Source organism: Nothoprocta perdicaria, unplaced genomic scaffold, assembly GCF_003342845.1.
Source record: "Nothoprocta perdicaria isolate Ctin4 unplaced genomic scaffold, notPer1 scaffold_115, whole genome shotgun sequence".
Taxonomy (NCBI): domain Eukaryota; kingdom Metazoa; phylum Chordata; class Aves; order Tinamiformes; family Tinamidae; genus Nothoprocta; species Nothoprocta perdicaria.
Window position 1 is genome coordinate 1,646,542 of NW_020454261.1, and position 10,432 is coordinate 1,656,973.

Here is a 10,432-nt window from a genome sequence, read left to right on the forward strand (position 1 = left end):
CTTCCCTGTTTGCTGGTTTTCTTGCTGCGCTTCTGCACTTCCCTCTTTCTTTTTCCTTCTTATTCTGGGGAAGGATTCTGTAAAGGAGGTGAGTCATGTGCCATGTGCTCGGAGAACGATCATGCTTACAGGCTCATTCTTCCTGTCAGGAGTWCTGCAGTCAAGAAGGAGTTTTTGACTGGAAATGTTTGATCAGCTGCAGAGGTGGGTCAGTGAGTCACAGATGGAGGGGCTGTTGAAGAAACAGTGGATCCCTGAATTTTCAGCTGCAATGGCTTAGAAACAACAGATAACTTTGGTAGGTGCAGTGGTCTAGCATGAAGGGTCTCCTGCTTACTGATAGCCAAGTGTTTGTTCCTTCTGCTTTTTATGTTCATGGTTCAGCCCATATTCCCTGGGAAATTTGTGCAGGCAAGCCTGTGCACTCCACATCAAGGCTGCTATGGGACCTCCTATACTCCTCCTGCTCTCCACATCAGGGTGAGGCTTCCTTTGGCCTTCTCGGGTCTCCTCTGAGAGGAAACAGGTGTATGGAGGGAGAGGAAATACGTAGGAAATCCACAGATCCCTCGATCTGGGCAAGCAGTGCTCCACTGCCACAGGGCTTAGTGCCACATGCCTCAGTTTTCCTGTGGGCCACAATCAGGTCAAGCAGCTGATGGAAACACGTCCAGGACCCACAGCATGGAGTTCTGCTCTTGCCCTGACCCAGATGTCATGTCGAGCCAAGGAGAGAAGAGTCTGTTTCCCACCGCTGCTCTATGRTGGCATGGGGTGAACCCATGTCCTGACAAGCCTCATGTCAGACACTTCCCACAGAGGAAGCAGCCCTGCAGGACCTGGTCCCCAGCTGACGTGTCACTGCTCGTTTTGAAGAAGCTGGTTTTCCTCTCGATGCTGCTGTGTGGTGCTTTACAAGCGCCACTTACTTTTTTGGGTTAAACAGGTGACTTGAAACCAAAACACAGAACTACTGAAAGCTTCCTTCATCTTCTATTACTTTCTACTTAATGCTTGATGCAGACGAGCTCCTTCCAGAGGCTTCTCAACACTGTGCACAGTAGCTGCTTTTCCTGGAACGAGGAGGGGACAGAGGCAAGTTTAAAGTCTGCAGACCCTCTTCCCTGTCCAGTAGCACGTCCTGGTGTGGTTCCTAAACAGAAATAGTCAAACATCTGTATCATCTCCTCTCCATCATGCCTGGAAGTATCCCAGACACGCAGGAGCTACAAAGCATCTAAGGCCTTGCCAGCATCACAAAGAAACTTGATCTAAATTTGCCATCAAAACACCTGCATTATATCTTATACCTTAGCAGCAGATCACAGGCTGAGCAAAATCTTAACACTGAGGACTGTTTTTTTTTTTCTTCACAGATTTAAATATAAAAAAGCATGTGACTGACAAAAGAAGTCTTAACCTGAGTTTGATTTATTCTGAGCTGCCCTAAATATTTTGTTTTCAGTTCTGTTGAGTGAAATATATTGTACTGCAGGCTCATGCCTGCGTCACAGATGGAAGCGACCTTCAGATCTTGGGGAGCTACACAGAATTTGACTGAGATTTCTGGAGACTCAAAGCTGTGAGAAACAATTGGGTCATGTACAATATGCCTATGCTAATCATATTTTTAAGAGATTTCTATTGTGTTGAACCCCAAAATTGATATTTATGTTAGATTTCATACTGAAGAGGCAAAATGTAATTTAAGATTTGATTGCAGAGAAATTAGAGGAGGAGAGAATATCCCTTCTAAATATAGGACACAGTCCAATAAAAGAAGTTCACATATGAAATTATTTTTCCCAACTATTTGGGCAAGGTATTTAATTTCTTCTAAAATGTAGTGTTTAGATTCTGAAGGTCAGGCCTACAARTTGATGTGTTCTCTGATAACATCCCAGGCCATTCCTCTGCAGAGCATTTAAGGTAGCAGCCCTAATCTTGATGGAATATTTTGCCCCAAGTGTTATGCTGGACTTTATTTCAAGAAATGAAATGAAATAATATCTCACAAAGAGGGAATGGGGTGAAGCAGTCTGCACCTCTGTATTCTGAATAGACATTTATCTCTGTGTCTTAGCAGAACTTCCAAATGCACAGAAATCATCTATTTTTTTTTTTCTTTCATGACATATTTAAGGTGGTACAGACCTCATGATTTCACTGTTTTGCCCTGTCCAAACACATCCAAATTAAAGCCTATCATCTCCATTAAACCTTCAGCTTGTGTAGTCATGTAGGCTTGGGTATGGAAGGTCTGGCTCTCATCACCACTGTTCTGCTAGTCCCTGTTATAGGTGCTGYAATCTGGGCAATCTGCTACTTGGTCTTTAAGGGTACAGGCTGTTTTCCTTAGAGAAATGGTTTTATTACATGAACATAAAGTGTAGCTTTGCTAGGACAGTTGTTGTTAAAATGGGAGCTCTTCCCTGGCAGAGCAGTCCTGGGTAAAGATAGCTCAAGCCTCTGTTGCTTCTATGGCAAAACACGATGCAGTGGCKGAGGGAAGAAGCAAGCAGATGTTGAATGTAGCTGCAACACAGAATATTGCTCYGCCTTGGAGAACTTTTCCTCATGTTCAGGCTGGTTTCTTTTGAATTTCTCTGTTGCCAGGAAGAGTTGCAGTAGGGTTGTGAAGTTTCTAAGGCAGATGTGGGAAAGTCTTCTACCAGCATTTTGCTTACCTCAGGCACCACCTGGTGTCAGATGTGGCTTCTGAGTGCTACCTTTCTGGGTTCTGGTTACACAGAATAGCTTCAACAGTTGTTTGGTGAAAGTTATTTTGCCTGATGAAAATTAYGGCTGAGGCAAGAATGATGAATTGCTTTCATTCTATGTCCATGCCACAGGTCCACCCCAGGCTATCTGACCATACTTCACAGCACTGAAGAGAGAACTTCCCTCTCGTTCACCAATTCAACCTATTGTTGAAGTTCTTCCTGTGCTGTCCCAAGCACAAACATTTCTCTTTTGTCTTCTAAGGCAGAAAGAACAGCCAATGCCACTCACACATTAGGACACAGAAAGCACTACTTCATACTCCCATGCATTGTACTGTGTTTAACRGCTGCAGAACTTTAGCAAAGAAGGAGAAAGCCTAAAATACAATTCATTGTTCATAATGAAATGAATACCAGTCTTGCCAGATGTGGTGTATGTTTTTTTTTCTAAATGAACTAGGACTGGGTCCACATCTGAGTATGATATGGGGATGTGTAATAACATCACATGTTTTTGCATGTTGGTGCATGGCAAGGCACAGACTGCTATTTAGCAGACAACACAAAGAGTTACCTGAAGAAAAGGGAGGCAGSACTGTTTGCTATATTGTTGACTATCAAAGCAGTAGTCAACTCACGCAACAAGGCATGTTCCTCCCAGCAAAGAAAAGCAAGGGTGATGGTAYCATTTGATGACTGCTTTCATGTTGCGCTACTGAAATTGAGGTGACTAAAATATAGAGAACAAGCTGAAGGTGCAAGATGCTGACAGCTGCAGTTCTGAAGAGGATTGTTGTTCTGTTCTCCATGCAAAGATATGAACACCATGAGCTGAGCAGGTGAAAAGTACACTGCAAATGAGGGTGGATGTTTCTTGGAACATAAAAGCCCAGAAAGGCTAGAGCTGTTAATCCAGTACCAGAGAAAAGACAAGAGATACATGATTTAGGATCAGGACTCCACCAGGCATAGCTTCTTTTGTTAAGTGAAGAGGAAAATAAAGATATTATGGCCTAGCAAGCTGTTGTCCTCTGTGGGACAACCCTATGTTTAGCTGCTTCAAGACATTTCTGCACCTCCCAGAGCAGATGATGTTCTGGAAGGAGGAGCACATTTGGGGGAAGTCCAGGTACAACTGTGCCATAAACAAACTTCCCTTTGAAAAAAAAAAGTTGTTTCAGTGTAGAATTTCGATAAACATCATCTTGTTTAAATCCCTAATTCTTATGACAGCAATGGTGCCTTCCACAGCCACTCCAGGTCTTGATCCTGACATCATAAAAATATAATAAAGATTTCCTCTCCTTCCTGGCACAGGGTTTCTGACTAAATAACTTCACAGCTTGGGAGTGGATGCACCTCACTCACATGTAACTTGGCTTATGATGTCAATATGCTAATCTGGTTATTATTATTTTTATTAATATTATTATTTAAGCTGGTTGCCATAAGGGTAGTCCAGGCAGGCCTTGGCACAGTGATTTCAAAGGCAGAAGAGAGACTATTTCAGCTCACGCAGGAGCTAATTGCTTTCAGACGGCTTGGCTGCAGCAGCCTGGTGAGCCCCTGGGTCCTGACTTCCCCAGCTCCTTTTCCCTGCAGAGCTGGATTGTTAGGAACAGCCACTATATTCAGTGAATGTCTGTAAATTCCATTTTKTGGATAAAATGAAGTGTTTCCTTTCCCAAAGACATGATTTTTTTCCAAAGATGGACTATGGGAGGGACATTCTCTCACCTGGGCAGAGGCATCCATTGGATGCTCCTCCCAGGTCAGGGACAGGTAAGACTCCAGGCTGGGAGTTTAGACTGTCAGGAGCAAGTGATTCCTCGTTCACTGTTCAAATGCTGCTTTATTTTCTGAGCTTCTTCTCAGGCTTCTGTCGTCAGAGGCATAATTAGCAGTAATCAGATGAATCCCGTCCTCCGTTCTGGTCCCCTGGGGAACCCGGGTGTGTTTTTTCCCTTGCCATCCCACCACAGAGTTGATCCTCAACAGGGCAATTTCAAAGGAGTGGGAGTGGGAGTGTGGGTTCAGAGGGTACAGCCCCCACAGCCAAGTCTTTGCTTTGAATGCTCCTGTGCAGCAGTGCTGTGGAAAAGCTATTTCCACCCAGTTGTGGCCAGGCAGAAGGGACCTGGTCTTAGAGGASGAAGAAAATTGGGTTATTCAGAAGCTGCCTATTCTCTCTGATGCTGCTGTTCACGGAGATTTGTTTTTTGCCTCCAAACAGTTTCCAGTGTCTCCTCATCATGTCTCGGCAGCCCAGCCTTCACATTTGCTGTGCCAAGGCTGTCCTGAGAGATGTTTGAATCCCAGGATGAATGGCTCTGCCCTTTGTCCACCCCTGTTTTTATTGTGCAAGCTGATAGGCCGGTGCAAGAAGATTTGAGTTTGTGTTCAGAACCTGGAGGCAGATTTTGAAATGAGTTTCATACACGACTTTCTCCATAGTAACTCATCTAGTGTCCAACGCAGAGCAGCATTTAGCCTGAGGATGTGTACTTGCCTATTTTATGGCAGTGAAAAGTCAGCAATGATAAAAAGTAACTAGGAGGTCTTTAAAGCAAATGCTTCTTGATTGTAGGCCATGGTAAAATAAAAATTGCGAAAAATTCAGACTTCATAATTCATGTCTCAGAACTAGCAGTTACCAAATGTTGAGGGTTAATATCTCCTGCACAGGCAGTGGGCTGATATGATTGAATGATCATATAAACACTAAATAGTGGGTATATTACTCTTGTTTACCTGCAATAATTGCCAGGTAAAACTTTTTTGTCTCTCTTTTTTTTTTTTTTTTCCCCCACTGCATTTGTTGTCATACTAGTCTATTATCTAGTTAAATAGAAATCTGTTATGGAAAAATAACATGTCTATTATTAAAATAACTGGTCTATTTTTTTTTTCTCATATATGCTTTCCTAATCAAATCATAGTCATATATATTGTCACCCGGAAGACAACCTGTCCATCCTTGGATCAGCCATGGAATAGATCTGTGCACCTCGAGTGTATGTTATTACTTTTTGAGAAAAAAAAAAAAAAAACTTTTAGCAAACATTTATGTGCGGCAACGCTGTAGATAAAAGCTCCATTGTGCTTTATGCCAGCCAYGGAAAGGGGAAAAGGCAAGCCTGAGAAACAGCATATGTTCCAGATCAGCAAATAGGAATATCACTACTGTCCAGACTAAATGCATACATATAGCAACCCAGCCTTGAATAAGCATCACTCCTGTTGATTCTTTAAACTCCTTTGCTGTGAGTGCATATTTTTTTCTGAAGACTGTCAGCAAGTGAAGTCTGAGAAAATATCCAGGGGAAAAWATACAGTGGAGTGCAGGAAAAAGCAAACTAAACTCCAATAATGGAATTTCTACAAATGTATTTTTGGAGAAAAAATATATGATAACRTAGCTAAAAGCTAAGCCATCCCACTCACTGAGATGGGATGAAGTTAGAGATGTAAAGGATAAGCTTTGTATTTAAGATAAATTTAATGAAGGTATTTAATTTACCTTCACAAGTGTAATTGTTTAGATTATTAGTTTCATTTTTAAAAAATGAGTTGAACTGTTTTTTAAGGTATTCCTGATATGAGACTACCCACTCAAATCTTGCTTTTATATAGCTTTTGAGATTTTTCTAACCAAACTATAATTGCCATTACAACTCAGGACAGAGATCTTGGAGCCATCATAGACACTTCCCCCAAAAAAGTGGCTTAATGTTAAATGGAAACAAATACAATATTGGGCGTGACTGGAAAGGGTATTGAAAGCATGACAGAAGGAATCTGTTGTAAATTTTGCCGCTCCCACATCCTGGGTGTTAAGTGCAATTCTGGTTTCTGCATCTCATGGGCATAAAAGACTTGGAGGAAGTACCCAGAAAGTCAATAAAAATAATCTAGGATTAGGAGCAGCAGCCTTAAAGGGAGAAAATAAAAAGATGGGGATTTTTGTGTCTGAAAGAAGTCTGAGGGTGTGTGATTGGGGTTTGCAAACTCGAGAGGTCATGGGCAGTGTGAATGCAGAGCTGTTATTGATCAACATTCACAATACTGAAACCACAAGGCACTCACTGGAACCAGCAGAGAGGATTTCTAAAACTCATAAAAGAAAGAATTGCTTTCCATAGGGTGTAGTCAGCTTCTGAAATTGCTGCAGTGGGAGGCTGTGAAACGGGCCCTGAGCAGAAACGGGAGGGAGTAGGCACACATATGTCCTTGAACATTGCAAAGCCAGTGATTGTAGATGCTGAGGGAGTATGAGGGAAATAAACCATAGAAAGCACTTAGACTTGTGAGTTCTCCCTAAATAGCATCTCCCTCTGTCACCGTTGGAGTAGATGGATGATGGATCTGACACGGTAGAGTCGTTCTAATAAATTTATGCTCTTATGCGGAAGGAACTGACTCATTTTGACTTCTGATGAAAACTAGGGAAAATCTGAGCTAAATCAGGGAAAAATTCAGGGAGATATTGATGACTTTTTATAGAAATGTAATACTGAAAAAAAAATTAGGCACTGTTTTAAAATGTGCTTTAAAGAGCAAGTTACATCTGCAATACATCACACATAATATATGGTTCATTCATATATATCATAGAGCCACAGAATAACTGAGGTTGGCAGAGACCTCTGGAAATCCCTAGCACAGCTTCTTGCTCAAAGCAGGGACAGCTTCAAAGTTGCACATGGAAATACTGAAAATGTCCAAGGAGGGGGGTTCCTAGAGCCTCACTTCTCCAGTGCTTAACCATGGCCACAGTGGAAATTTCTTGTCCATGTGTCCAGTCAGAGCTTCCTTTGCTGCAGCTTGTGCCTGTTGCCTCTTGTCCAGTCACTGTAATTCTCCTTTCATGTATATAATTATTCAGCAACTGTGTAAAACTGACTTTTTTTCCATATGTATTTCTTAATGGTCTGTGACCTTACATTAATACAAGTTTCCTGTGAATGGATGTATTTTCTATGAATATTCCTTTCCCATTTCTCCTACCCTATCCCCATCCAAGGGCTTCCCAGCACAAGTGATAAGTGAATAATTCATTTCCTTGGAAAATCCACACTCCTTTTGTAAGAAATTCCTGTAGAAACATAAAAAGGAACTTCATTTCTCAGCACTGTTTCCTCTTTTCTCCCAGACTTCTATTGTAAAGATGATGAGAAAACAAAGAGTGATTCTGATGTGCTATGTACCCTGATCCTCCGTGCCATGGAAATGATGTTTCATAGCACATACAGGAAGGAAAACTGCCAGAGAGAATTTTTTTAACATAGTGCCCTGACAAAGAAGTGGAGCGGCACCTTGCCAGGGTCTCTCCAGGATATCATTGCAATGGGACTTCGGTGTAACTGGAGAAAGGGGAATGGGCAACCTGACCACAGGTTGTGTCTCTTGAGCGTAGCATGTGKTGGCAGCTGGCTTTTGAATAAAACAGGCAGAGAGAAAAAGCTTTTCTATGTCTTTCTGGTATAGAAACACTCAAAAGCACTTTTGCAGACATGRCAACATTCTCCCAAGGACTATGGAAAAGCAAATGTCTTCAGCTCTATGGAGAAATCCCACCTCATGGAGCAGAGGGCAGAATCTCATTGTGAGCCTTTAGAGGAAGGTGGACATACATGCAGACGTGGAGAAAGCCATCTCAAAGTGGCTGCTGGCATTCACTGCAAACCTGTACTAACTGGAGTAATCATACTTAGCACTGCTACAGTTCTCCATGCAAACATTAGATATTTAATCTATGAAGCAGCAGGAGATGCTCTTTGCGACTGGCTCCGTAACCTCAAGAAAACGACTTGCTTATGATTAAAAACCATGCTGTCATCCAAGTGGTCCCTTGGCAGGCAAAGTTTCCTCCAGAACTTACCATGTCCTCTTTGCTTTATTAGCCCTCTTTAATATTCAAATGAAGAGAAAGTTTTCCAGACCAGGCCTCAGCCTGCCTGGCTTGCAGAAGCCTGGCAGACTTCAAAGGAGCTACGCCAATTTATGGTGGTTCAAGATTTGGCTCCAGACGTTTGAAAGAACAAATATGTATTCTACTGGGGAAACATTTGTCTTGTAAAGATTACAGTATATCCCATTTAGTGGAGCACTGTAGATTATCTGTTTTTATAGGTTTCTCTCCTTCCCTCCATTGATCCTTTGTAGTTTWAAACTTTGGAAACAAAATTGTTTTTGCTACTAAAATCATTTTCTAATTAGCAAGCAGTGGCTATTATTTTTCCTTCTCTAGTGAAGCTGCACAAGAGCTGCCGTGGGAGGAAGGAAGGATAGTTTTGTGGTTATGGCTCAGATTGGAAGCTGGCATAACAGAGTTCTGCTGCTGGTCCTAGCATAACATAACCCACTTTCCAAAGTGCTCCACAGTATCTAGTCAGAAAATAGCTGCAAAAATAGAAGCAAAAATAGCTGCACTAAGTCACTGACTGCATTTCCTGACTAGCATCAAACAAATGTTTACTGCTGTTTTAATATCAATCTCCCCAAATGAACATACATATGTTTGAAGGCAAAATGTGCATGCAGAGTAATTATTCACTCTAAGATGGAAAGGCTGGATTTTCATTCTGGTTGAAACCTCAAGAAATGGAGATTTAATTCCCAGATATAATATCCAGACTCCTTTTGGTCCAGATCCTCAGCATCTATGGAAGGAACTTGTATATTTARAGCTACATTCACAAAGGAGCACAGTTGTTGTAGCCCTTAGTTTAAGTGCTCCAGTCCTTCTTGCCAAGTGAGTAAGCATGGAGAGCTGGGTCCTTGGGAAGAGGAGGCTCAAACAAAAGCAAGATGTCCGTACTTAACAGTCAACAGTCAACAGTGAGGATAAATTGCTATAAAAAAGTCAGTCACTTGAGAAATTTCATCATGGAGCTTCCTTGGCACAGCCTTGGAGCACATCACAGTCTCATAGGAATGGCAAAGAGGAATGGTGTGAGCATAGATCTAGTAGAAAGTATTTGCATCCCTGAGTCAATGTGTCTATTGAAGTATTTGAATAAGAGAGGATAAGGTCGTGCCAACCCAGAATGCCATATACAGAATCACAGAATCACAGAATATTTAAGGTTGGAAGGGACCTCTAGAGATCATCTAGTCCAATCTTCCCGCTCAAGCAGGCACACCGGGTGGCATCCAGGCGGGTTTGGAAGGCCTCCAGAGAAGGAGACTCCACAACCTCCCTGGGCAGCCTGTTCCAGGGCTCTGTCACCCTCACAGTAGAGAAGTTCCTCCTCAACTGGAGACGAAACTTCCTGTGCTCCAGCTTATGCCCATTTCCCCTTGTCCTATCTCTGGCCACCAATGAGAAGAACTTGTCCCCTTCTTCCTTGCATTCTCCCTTCATTAATTTATACGTGTTAATCATATCCCCTCTCAGCCTTCTCTTCTCCAGAGAAAACAGGCCCAGTTCACTCAGTCTCTCCTCATATGAGAGATGTTCCATTCCCTTAATCATCTTAGTTGCTCTCCGACTCTGATATAACCTGGCTGCTGTGCCTCTCTTCAGGATGGTTCAAGATGGCACTCAAAATCATCTGCTAAATGATAATAAGGAAATGTGTCAACAGGAAAAATTCTGCTACTGACCATGGTGGCAAGTCACTGCAGAGTGCACTGCACTGCGTGGTGCAGATCACTGGAGAGTCCAAGCAGAAAAGTTTCTCTTCTGATTCTTTTTATTAATACAA